At 44.6% G+C, this 11,699-nt stretch overlaps 2 non-coding genes across 2 annotated transcripts; one reads left to right on the forward strand and one right to left on the reverse strand.

Moving 5' to 3' along the window:
* Window positions 1-1,143: 1,143 nt before the first annotated feature.
* On the reverse strand, window positions 1,144-1,275 carry LOC119472337. Its single transcript, XR_005201477.1, has one exon. It is a non-coding gene; the product is annotated as a small nucleolar RNA SNORA38 (small nucleolar RNA).
* An 8,597-nt stretch (window positions 1,276-9,872) lies between these two features.
* On the forward strand, window positions 9,873-9,944 carry TRNAE-UUC. The gene has a single exon. It is a non-coding gene; the product is annotated as a tRNA-Glu (tRNA).
* The last annotated feature ends 1,755 nt before the right edge of the window (window positions 9,945-11,699 follow it).

An 11,699-nucleotide genomic window follows, 5' to 3' on the forward strand; every position in this document is an offset into this window, starting at 1 on the left:
CACCCCACTAATATTTAAATTTTTAGTAGAAATGTGTTTTTGTCATGTTGGCCGGGTTGGTTTTGAACTCCTGGCCTCAAATGATCTGCCCTCCTTGGCTTCCCAAAGTGCTGGGATTACAGAGCATGAGCCACTGCACCGGCCTCTAATTTTTGTTCTTACTTTTAATTTAGGACCAATCAGGGAAAGCCAGATATGCCCCCACTAACCAATCCTGTAAGATGTTCTTCTTCTAGTTAGCCTGCCCCTGTGCAGGTAGCCTCCAATCAGGGCACACCTGAAACCTTTTTCCCACTTTAAATCTTTCCCGCTTCTCTGCTTGCTTTGGAGTCTCACCAAAACACAAGTGATGGTGGCTGTCTCCCTTGCTACAGCAAGTTCTGAATAAACTGCTTTAACTTTTCTCATTCAGTTGGTCTTTGTTTATTTCCACAGGAATATTGCTGCTGCTGGTTCTGATTCACCTGCTGCATAGCTTCTGTCTTGCATTTCTGCTTCTCCTCTGAAAAGCATTGTTCCTTGCGCAATGTTTTTTTCCGGGGAAATAGGGGAAAAGATTAACAGCAATGCAGATGGGTATTGATTGTTTACTTGTAGGTAGAGTGGAAAGACCCTGAGCTTTAACAGAACAGGCAATGGGAGACAGTGCTGTTCTGATGTAGTCTGAATAGCCTTTTAATTTTAAAGGATTGCTAAGAGGAGATTCAGCTCCTCTTGGGCCAGTAATGAGCAGCTGACTTAACCTGTACTCAGTAGTACATCCCAGTCCCCTTTATAAAATTATTATTCTGAGAAGAGCTCCAAAGAAAGATATAGTTCAACAGTTTCTAATGGTAGGGAATTGTCTATCAACTGCTTGGAAATTAACTGCATGTTCTAGTGAACGGCCCCCTCTCCAAATCACATTTGCTTAACAGTTTGAGGCAATAATCACTTAGCTTGCTTTCTAAGTTGTCAATTTTCAGTCATATACCCCTAACACTAGTATAAAGGAAATCATAATATACTGACTGTAAGAAAAATTTCAACTTGTCCTTAAGTTTTACAACTAGATTGTATACACTGCTGAAAGTCCTAGCATTCAGACCTTTGGGTCAAAGTTGCCTTTCTGTTCTTGGTGTAAGGTCTTTTTTTTTGTTTTTTCTGTATGAGATTGGTTGATCATGAGGCTCCAAGGGGCAAGCTGGCCTCAGAGTTTCCCAAGTCCACATTTCTTTGCCTCCCATTCTTACGTGTCCAAAGACAGGGAACCACAGACACACCTTTGTAGGAGGGTGGTGTAAGGTCTTTTAGGCCAACTGACTGCGACGTGGATGGATGGCATGGTAACCTCTGTGACCTGCACATACATTCCAGATGAATTCCTGGAACTAGAAAGTCTGAAGTAACTGGAAAACCACAAAAAGTGGAAGAGTGACCAACCCCTGCAGTGCCTAATTAACTTTGAGACATTCTTCTATTGTTCCTTATTCCCACCTCAAATGATAAGGCAACTGGACTTTGTAACCGACCTTGGTCACCCTCTTGACTCCAGGCCCTACGACCCCCTCCCAGCTTGCAAAAACTGCCCTGAACTGTAACTTCTGTAACTTTCCACCGCCCGCCCCAAACCTATAAAACCAACTTCTATCCCACTGCCCTGCACGGACTCTCTTTTCAGACTTAGCCTGCCCATACTTGGCTGAATAAACAGCCACGTTGCTCACACAAAGCCTGTTTGAGGAGGTCTCTTCATTCAGTGTGCATTTAACTTGGGAAGCAGCAAGTTAGCTGGTAACAGGTTTTGTGAATAGTAAATGGTCAGTATTACTGACCAATGAGAAATCCTGGTATTGACTTTCCTTATGACCTTTCATCACATCATGCACTTGATACTCAGTGCTTGTGAAATACTCTGTGATTATGGCATGGACAAATCAAGTGGGAAGTAAGAATTAATGTAGAATCCCCATCCACAAGTCTAACTTGTTGGGTTGCTTGTGAAGCTTCCTCATTGCCCCAGCCTAACTCTTCAGCATCTTCCTCTAGGAACCTCCATTCCAGCCACACTGGGAGTGGCCTGTGCACTACCTCCCAGCAGCCATGTCCTGTTCTTACCTTCTGAGTTATGCTCATGTTATACCCCATGTGATAGGTTCTGTCCACCACCTAGAGTCCTACCTCCTTTTTTACATTTCTGTGATTGCCCTCACCAGAAGTGATCTTTTACTTCTTAATTGTCGTAGTGGTCATTATCACTCAGCATACCCTTGAATGCTGTCATCTGTGTTCCTATCCCCATTCATTCATTCATTTGTTCAACAAATATTTATCGAATGTCTACTAAATTTCAAGTTTTGTTCCAGGCAGGGGATACAGTAGTGAACCAAAGAGCAAAAATGTTTGCACCATGGTAGAAAAGACATACAACAAGCAACATAAATGTAGCACACACACACAGTATGCCAAATGTCAGTACATGCTAGACAGAAAGTGGAAGGCAGGAAAACTGCAGGAAATTTACTGAAACTTCGGATAGGGTAAACAGAGAAGATCTCACTGAGAAGATAATTTCTTTTTTCTTTTTATTTTATTTTATTTTTCTTTTTTCTTTTTTTTAAAGATGGGGTTTCACCATGATGGCCAGGCTGGTCTTGAACTCCTGACCTCAGGTGATCCACCCACCTCGGCCTCCCAAAGTGCTAGGATTACAGGCGTGAGCCACCGCACCGGCCCTTCTTTTTATTTTTAAGACAAAGTCTTGCTCTGTTGCTCAGGCTGGAGTGCAATGGCATGATCACAGCTCACTGCAATTTCCACCTCCTGGCTTCAAGTGAGTCTCCCTGCCTCAGCCTCCTGAGTAGCTGGGATTACAGGTACCTGCCACCACACCGGCTAATTTTTGTATTTTTAGTAGAGACAGGGTTTTGCCATGTTTAGCCAGGCTGGTCTTGAACTCCTGACCTCAGGTTATCCACCCACCTCTACCTCCCAATGTGCTGGGATTGCAGGCATGAGCCATTGCACCTGGCTGAGAAGATAATTTCTAAAGGACCTGGGGAAGGTGAGAGAGCAAGCCATGGAGGTGGCTGGAAAGCTCTTTCTTCCCCACACAAGCGCAAAGGCCCTGAGGTGAGGATGTAGCTAGAAGATTTGAAGAATGACAAGCAGAGTAGTGCAGGTGGAGCCTCAGTGCATGGGGAGGGAGAAGAATGAGTGGAAGGGGATGGTTGTCATGCAGAACCTTGTAGATTATAGTCAGGATTTTGGTTTTTATTCTGAGTGAGATGGGAAGCCACTTGAGGATTTTGAGAAGTGGCATGAGCTGATGTGTTTTAAGATTCCTTCTGCTTACCTTGTTGAGAATAGGCTGCGGAGATGGGGAGATGGTGCACAGTCTAAGCCAGGTGAGAGAGGATGGTGGCTCAGGCCAGGGGAATGGGAGAAGTGATCCAATTCTGGGTCTATTTTCATGGTGGAGCCAATAGGATTTCCTGAGGGGTTGGAGGTAGGGTGAGAGAGAATGGAATCAAGGGTGATTCCAGGGTTCTGGGTTAAAACGACCTGGAGAATGGAGCTGCCATTAACTGGAATGGAGAAAATGCAGAGGGAGCTGGTTGGGGGAGTGGGGTTGGGGGTGGACTCCCAAGAGCTCAGCTTTAGATATGTGGATCTTGAGGTCCTTATGAATCGCCCATATGCATATGCCAAGAAGGTTGCAGCTTTAGAGAGATAGGATGCTTTATGCCTCATAAATCCTCCAGCCTGGTATGTTGATTGCACGAATCAATCAATTAACCAATCAGTGAACAACAACGAAGTTCTTTCTGAGTAGAGGTTGTGGGGGGAAATGATGAGATTTCTATCTCTACACTGGGTTGAAAGAGAGAAACATTATTTTTGAACAGCCACAAATAAGGTGATATTTCTGAAAATGGATAGATGAGGAGGAATAAGGGACCAGGGACAGACATCTTCTCCATTCCAATATTAGCATCTATGAAGTCTTAGATCACCAAATGTTCATTTTTATCAGTTTAAGAAGAACCTGTAGCCTCTTCCTCATTCTCCCTTGAAGATGGCATCAAGCTTCAGAATGTATGCTGCCACTGCTGCTGAAGGCACTATTATAATTATCTATGACAGTGCCCTGTTTTATGCAATATGCTTATAATAATAGTAGTAGATTTATTAAGGTATATGAAGACACATTAAGACTCCAGAGATGAAATATCTGGGTTTGAATCCTGAATCTACTACTTATAAGTTGTCAGACTTCGGGCAAGTTACTTAACATCCCTATGTTTCAGTTTGCTAATCTGCAAAATGGGAATAATATTGGTACCTATATCATTGGTTCATTGTGAGAATTAAATTGTTAATATAGTAAAGCATTTAGAATGATCTGGCACATAGTGAACCCTATATGTGATAGCTATTGTTTTTATATCAAGCACTGTCAAATATATATGGGGTGCCATGATGAACATTAAACTTGGCATAATCCCTGGCCATGGACCTACTGATGATTATTGAGATATATTACCTAATGAGGAAAGAAGAAAATTAGTTTAGAAAGCTCACTCCACTCTGAACTACTGCTGAGAAGTTCAGAAATAAACCAGAAATAGTTTTAACCTCCCATATAAGGTCCAACTTGATTTCAACCTAGCACCTAAGGAGCAAAGTAAATTAATTGAGGGTCTCAGTGGGCCATAATTTCAATATTTGAGCAATTGCAACATGGAACAAGAAACGATAATGGTGGGCAAGTTTTCTGGATGCCAGGCCATGAAGTCCTTGTGCTCACAATTCCTTAATGTATTCTTGAAGAAAAACAAGAAAAGCTCATCTCATCCCACATCTGAGCCCTGCTAGGAGCACAGAGATGAGGGTGAATATGATGATGGTCCGGTAAAGCTCTTCCTGTCTTGTTTTGTGCTATCGGATGTTGTTACTTAAATATTAAAGTTGTGGCCCTCTGAGACTCTCAGTTAGTTTGTTTTGCCACTTAGGTGCTAGATAGAAACCAAGATTTCTCTGGGATGGATTGATTCATTATTGAATGAAGGAATGAAGCAAGCCATCAATCATGCAAACATACCATGAGTGCTGACGATGTGCAAAGATGCCACACTGTGGAGATATTTTTACCTAGCTAAGGAATAGTTCTCTCTTGTTATATGCTGATTTAAGGAAAAAGTTACTTTTATAGGAGGATGGCCAAAGAAATCAAGATATTTTTAAGTAGTTCATTAAGTTGGTGCAAAAAGTCTTACATGAAAAAACATAAATATTTTAAAAAGAGATTCATTAAGTAATTAAGCCCAGATGCAATGCCTGGATTTGAATCCTGCTTCTGAAAGTTACTTAATCTCCTATGTTTCTGTTTTCTAATTTGTAAAATGGGAATAATATTTGGTACCTCATTGGGCCATTGTGAGAATTAAATCGTTACTATATTAAAATGCTGATTAAGTCATTATGTGTGCCAAGCACTGTGCTGAAAGCTGGGAATACCAGACTCTGCCATGAGTGAGCTTACTGTCTACCACAGGGAGGGAACCAGGGAACCACATCCAGCCTAATGATTGACAGGGTGGGCCCACAGAATGAACACCTCACCCAGCACTGAGAGTTCAAGGATGTTTGCCCTGAGTCACAGAACAAGTAGGAGTTGCTAGATTTGGCACAGAGGTAAGGGACAGAATTCTATGATCTAAACAAGCCCTTGAGGAAGCTCTGTCATTCCACTGGCCTCCTGAGATCAAACCCTATTTTAGAAACTGAACCTAGTGTTAGGCCATGAAGATTAATTCACACTGACTGGTCAGCAGGGGCAGGTGCTGTTACTCAAGAGAGCTTTGAGGTTCACTTTGAGCCATGGGCTGAGTTTGGGCTGACCAGTGCTCTTGGGAGAGTGGAATTTAATTGGTGCTTATTTGTGATGGCCTTATAAAGGATGACTCCTAGGCCTACTAAAGTGGAAACCATTCTAACTCCTAAATGACTGGCAAACATAAACCTGAATCACACCCCAGATTGCTTTGGCTAATGGAGATGCCTGGCAAGTACAATATGTTTGGGGCTTTTTTTCAGTATCAAATGGTGGATAAAATGGGACAGTTGCCCAGTGAAAAGCAGGCCTAGATGCATGGGAACAGGAATAACTGTTTCTTGTGTCAACAAGAAGGCTTTTTTTGTGTGTGCGGAACTAAAGAAATGCAGCTCACTTACTGGTCTGGCCAAACTTCAAAAATTCATGTTTTTTTTTCCCTCCTACCAGGAACATTTTGTTCCTGCTGATGGTTAAAAGGTGGCAGCTTTCATATAGAAGTGCAGCAGGAAGTATTTAAGTTAGAGAAAAGGAAGGACTATGTGACGGAATGATTGAGTGCAGGACAGGGTTCCCAGGGGGATTACAAAATCTGATTTTTATTCATGGGCTTTGCTGCTAAATAACTGAAATAATAAGGGTGGCAAGACGTAAGCTTATATCACCATTTTTTAAAGATCTGTGCTTTGGGATTCAGAAGAAGTACGAATGCCTTGTGACCAAGAGGACCTGAGGTGGCTTCAGAGGCTGAGCTGACCTTGGGATTGGGGTCGGGCTTAGAAAGAAGAGTGGGAAGGCAGTGCAGAGCAAGGCGGAGCAAAGGGATGGGAAGGACAGGGCAGGTGGGGTGATCTGGAATTTGGCCCCTCTGAAGAGGGCCGCGGCAGGATGGTATTGGCAGGCTATGACAGGGCTGGACTATGGAGAGCCTGGAAAGCTTCTCCAGAGAATTTAGATTTTACTCAACAAGCAATGAGATGCCATTTTCCCAGGCCTTTGATCAGCAACGGGAAATGATAGAAAGTATGCTTCAGGGATCGTGGGCTTTTAGCAACTGAAGGGGTTTTACTGTCATGTGGTTCAGTGTTTCTCAGACTCTACTGGCGTGAGAATCATTTGAAGGTGGAGGTACTTGTTAAAATTCAGATTCTCATTTGAAAGTCCTGGTGGGTGGGGCTGGGAATCTGCAGGTGAACAAAGCCACTGGCAATCCTGATACCAGTGGTCTGAGGCCCACACTGGGCAAACACCGCTACCCCTTCGGTGAGCCCTGTCCAAGGGACCCAGACAATCCTTTGAGAAACTCACAGGGTACCACTGAGAAAAGGAGGAACCAGCCCTAAAACAAGTTTAGGCCCAGAGAGCTGGACGCTGACTTTGGACAATGCCAGTTGAGTGGGAAGCTCTGTGCCCCTTTTTCTTCCTCTCCCTACACTCCAATCTTGGAGGACCCTAGAGCCTCGAAAGGCAGAAGGCCAAAGAGAGAAAGATGGGGAGCACGCCCAGTGTGATATTTAACCAGAACACTGGCTTTTCAAGGAAAAAGCCCTGCTTGTAGCATTTACCTGTTTCCATGGTGCAAATACTCCTAGTGTGGCCATCTCAGGCTACCAATGTGATGTCACTGAACACAGAGTTAGGAAGAGAAGCCCACAGTGGGCTCTTGTGAGCCAGCAGGAGCCTGCTCCAGCAAACTACTGCTTCGAGCTGGAAATCAGGCCGAAGCTGGGCTGGAGCAAATGATTTGAGGATGCAGACTGAGCTGTTGAACAGTGTATTGTGCTGGGCTGCGTTTTATTACTTAAAGTGACCACAGGGCTCCCAGTACTTTGGGAAACCAAAGTGGGCCTCTTGAGCCCAGGAGTTTGATACCAGCCTGGGCAACATGGTGAAACCCCATCTCTACAAAAAAGACAAGAATTAGCCAGCCTTGGTGGTGAATGCCACCAGCAGTCCCAGCTACTTGGGAGGCCGAAGTGGGAGGATCACTTGAGCCCGGGAAGTCAAGGCTGCAGTAAGTCTGCACTGAGTGAGACCCTGTATCAAAATAAATAAGTAAGTAAAACTAAAGTGACCACAGGAACTTCTGCTACTGCTCGAGTTTTCATCCACTGATAAAGAGAAAAATGGAACAAATTTCAGTTTAGGGATAGTGAGAAACCAAAAGTAAATTCACATTTTGTTTACATTCTAAGGCTGGTGCCTGTCCAATGGATGGGTTACTGTGAGAAATTAGACCCTGAAAACTGGAAAGATTTTTTTTTTTTAAAGAATTATCATCAAAGGGAAATATAAAACTGAAAAGTATTTATGAAATCTGAGCCCCCAAATGGAAAACCAAGAATGTCAGGTATTCTGTAGTTAAAAGAGTTTGTTTTGGAGTTTTCTTTGGTGTTCCAAAGCAGATATCCTCAAAAGGAAAGCAGCTGTCTGATTAAAAAACAAATGAAACTCTGTACTCTGTTCAAAGATAGTACAGGAAGAACCAACCTTGTAGGTACACTACGAGGATTAAATAAACACATTTGAATGTGTCTGATACACAGAATAAGTTTGCTGTCAATTCTTCTACTTTTTCTTCAGGGCCACATTCATTTTTTAAAGACAGAGTCTTACTCTGTCACCCAGACTGGAGTGCAGTGGCATGATCTCAGCTTGTTACAAGCTCCTCTTCTCAGGTTCAAGTGATTCCCCTGCCTCAGCCTCCCAGGCAGCTGGGATTACAGGGGTGCACCACCACACCTATGAATTTTTAGTAGAGATGGGGTTTTGCCATGTTGGCCAGGCTGGTCTCGAACTCCTGACCTCAGGTGATCCACTCGCCTTGGCCTTCCAAAGTGCTGGGATTACAGGCCTGAACCACCACGCCTGGCCCACATTCACTTTCAATTATGCTGGGTTATGTTCACTCCCTGTTGGGGATCTTCATCGTGGTAATGGGTGCAAGGCAGAACAATTTCTATTTCGTCTATTCCCGCCCCTCCTCTTTTGAGGATGACTGTCACAGGTGAACCTTGGCCTCAGAGGAAGAAGGAGAACCTGCGAAGGCCCTGTGGCAGGTGGGGGAGCGAGGAGTGAGCTTAGCTTTTAAATGGGCTTCTAAGTGTCCTCTGCTAGCTGAACTCTTTGAAGCTTCCACAATTTGTCCCCAGACTTCCATTAACACGGTTTCTGCTAGTAAACACAATTTGTGTGTAGCTTAAGCCACTGAGGACACCAGAACCACAGCTCCCCTCCGCCGGCCATCCCCAATGACTGACCCTCTGCATTTCCCTAATTCCAACGGTAGACTGCTAAGGCATCAACCGCTCCCTTGAAATGCTGCTTCAGATCGAGAAGGGCCTAGGAAACCACAAGGAGTTTCCGTCTATCATGAATGCGGGCAGTAAGAGACTTCCTCCACTTTTCCAAGCGACGTTTACAGACCACCGCTGCCTGCTTTCGGTGACACGGGTCCTGCCTTTAGCCGTTGGGTCATCAGAACCTGGAATGTTCCAGGCTTCCGGGCAGTCCCCATTGCTGTTTCTTCAGAGGAAAAGATCCACTTTCAAGAACGGGGTGGTGCCTGTGGCCAGCCTGGACCAGCGCAGAGGGTAGGGACAGACTCGGGCAAGGCACTGCGCGGCTGCGGCACACACCCTGTGGGGGACACCGGCCAGTGCGGCGTGGGCTGCGCGGCGCGCTTTGACGACGCCCCGCCGTCCTCACTTCTTCACCAGCCTCTGACGTTCCAACCCCAGCGCTTTTGGACTTTGCAGGAGCTCTTGTGAGGCATTGTGAACAACAGCGCATCAAATCTAGTGTCTACATCGGTGTCGACATGGTATCTAGCGCCAGGAGAGTGGATGAGATCACGAAAGACGCGAGTGTAGATAGAAGAAAGATTTAAGCGGCCCGGCAAGAAGAACAGTAGAATGCGACCCAGAGTGGGTAAAACGGCTGCAGATTCTGCGCAGGCGCAGGTGCGGGCTTGACGCCTACAAACGAGCTAGGTAGAGCGGGCGGAAGCTGACTGAGAAGACTCAATTTGTCTGGGCTTGCACTTACGCCTGTCGTCTCCCACATGGTCTAGCGGTTAGGATTCCTGGTTTTCACCCAGGCGGCCCGGGTTCGACTCCCGGTGTGGGAACGCCAAGATTTTAGAATCGCATTTAGTCAATTTAGATTCTCCCTAACTCTCAAGAGGCTAGTTTTTAGCCAAAACTATAATTCTATTTCAAAGCACACAGGATGCAGTGGGGCTGAAGGGAACTCAGGACCTACCCCGAGAGAAGGAGTGAAGGTCAAACGCACCCAGACCCCAACAACCTGCCGCAGGTGGTGGAAGGGACGTAGCTGGCAACAGCCGGAAGTCAGCTTTTGAAATGAGACATTAGGTCTGAGGTGAAGGAAAGAGGAGGAACCAATGCCAAAATACACCCACTGGTTTTTCTGCAGTATTTTCACCTTGTACTGCAGAGATGAGCAAATGACCAAAAAAGTGCTCTTTTTTGAAAGAAACAGAAAAGATGCAATTTTAGAACATTATAGGACCTTTTTTGTTGTCGTCAGGAGGATGCTGGGAGGTGGGAGAGGCTTTACATGGCTTTTAAGTTACCTAAAGTGATTCTAGGACAGCAAGATTTCTAGAAAATACATATGATTAAAGGTTGGGTAGTTCAATGTACAATCTATTGCCTTTGTGATGCAGAGAGCTAACTAAACCAGTCTGGAAGGTGGGGAAGAAAATTAGGTTATAACAAATACTGAGGCTCCAGCCGATGGCAAAAAACCAAACCAAAACCAAACCAACAAATTTTCCTTTTAACATATTTATTTGGCACATTGTGTTTTAAAAAATTTTGTGATATGCGAGATTAGAATTAGAAGTCTTAGTATTGACATGTGACAGTTTGCAATTGTTATGCAAATTAGTGCATCCTTCTGTTATTAGATGAGATTATCTAAAATGAAGACTATATTTAAATGAAGACTAAAAGACTATAATCTTATCTAATAATAACATTATTTTTATTTTTATTATTTACTTATTTTTTGAGGCAGTGTTTTGCTCATTACCCAGGCTGCAGTGCATTGTAGCGATCTCGGCTCACTGCAACCTCTGCCTCCTGGGTTCAAGCGATTCTCCTGCTTCAGCCTCCCAAGTAGCTGCGGTTATAGGCGCCTACCACCACGCCCAGCTAATTTTGTATTTTTAATAGAGATGGGATTTCACCATGTTAGTCTGGCTGGTCTCAAACTCCTGACCTCGAGTGATCCACCAGCCTCAGCCTCCCGAAGTGCTGGGATTACAGGCATGAGCCACCATGCCTGGCCTTTTTATTGTTAGTGTTATTTTAGATTATTTTACTTTCAGATGATATTATTATCCCTGTATTGGCCAGAGGCCCTGTAGGAAGCTGATGACACATCTTAGCAGAGTGCTTAATCAGGGATTATTTAAGTTTTTCTTAGGGTTTAGGGAAACAAGAAGGGGTGATGCAGCTCTCATGGCTCCTGAGCCTAAGGGGCAAGGCCAGGGAGGGTAGCTGATGCCGGGGAGTTGCCAGGCAGAAGCTGTGTGTTTTTTGTTTGTTTTAAACTTGTTTTCAGGCCAGGCACCGGGACTCATGCCTATAATCCCATCACTTTGGGAGGCAAAGGTGGGAGTATCACTTGAGCAGGAGTTGGAGACCAAGACCAGCGTGCACAGCTTAGGGAGATAACGTCCCAAAAAAAAAAAAAAAAAAAAAATTAGCCAGGCAGTGGTGTGTGCCTGTAGTCCCAAATACTCAAGAGGCTGAGGTGGGAGGATCACTTGAGCCCAGGAGTTGGAGGCTGCAGTGAGCTATGATTGCTACTGCACTCCATCATGGGCTAGCAAGAGACCATCTCAGAAAAGCAA

The sequence above is a fragment of the Cebus imitator genome, unplaced genomic scaffold (assembly GCF_001604975.1).
Source record: "Cebus imitator isolate Cc_AM_T3 unplaced genomic scaffold, Cebus_imitator-1.0 Scaffold94, whole genome shotgun sequence".
In the NCBI taxonomy this organism is placed as follows: Eukaryota; Metazoa; Chordata; class Mammalia; order Primates; family Cebidae; genus Cebus; species Cebus imitator.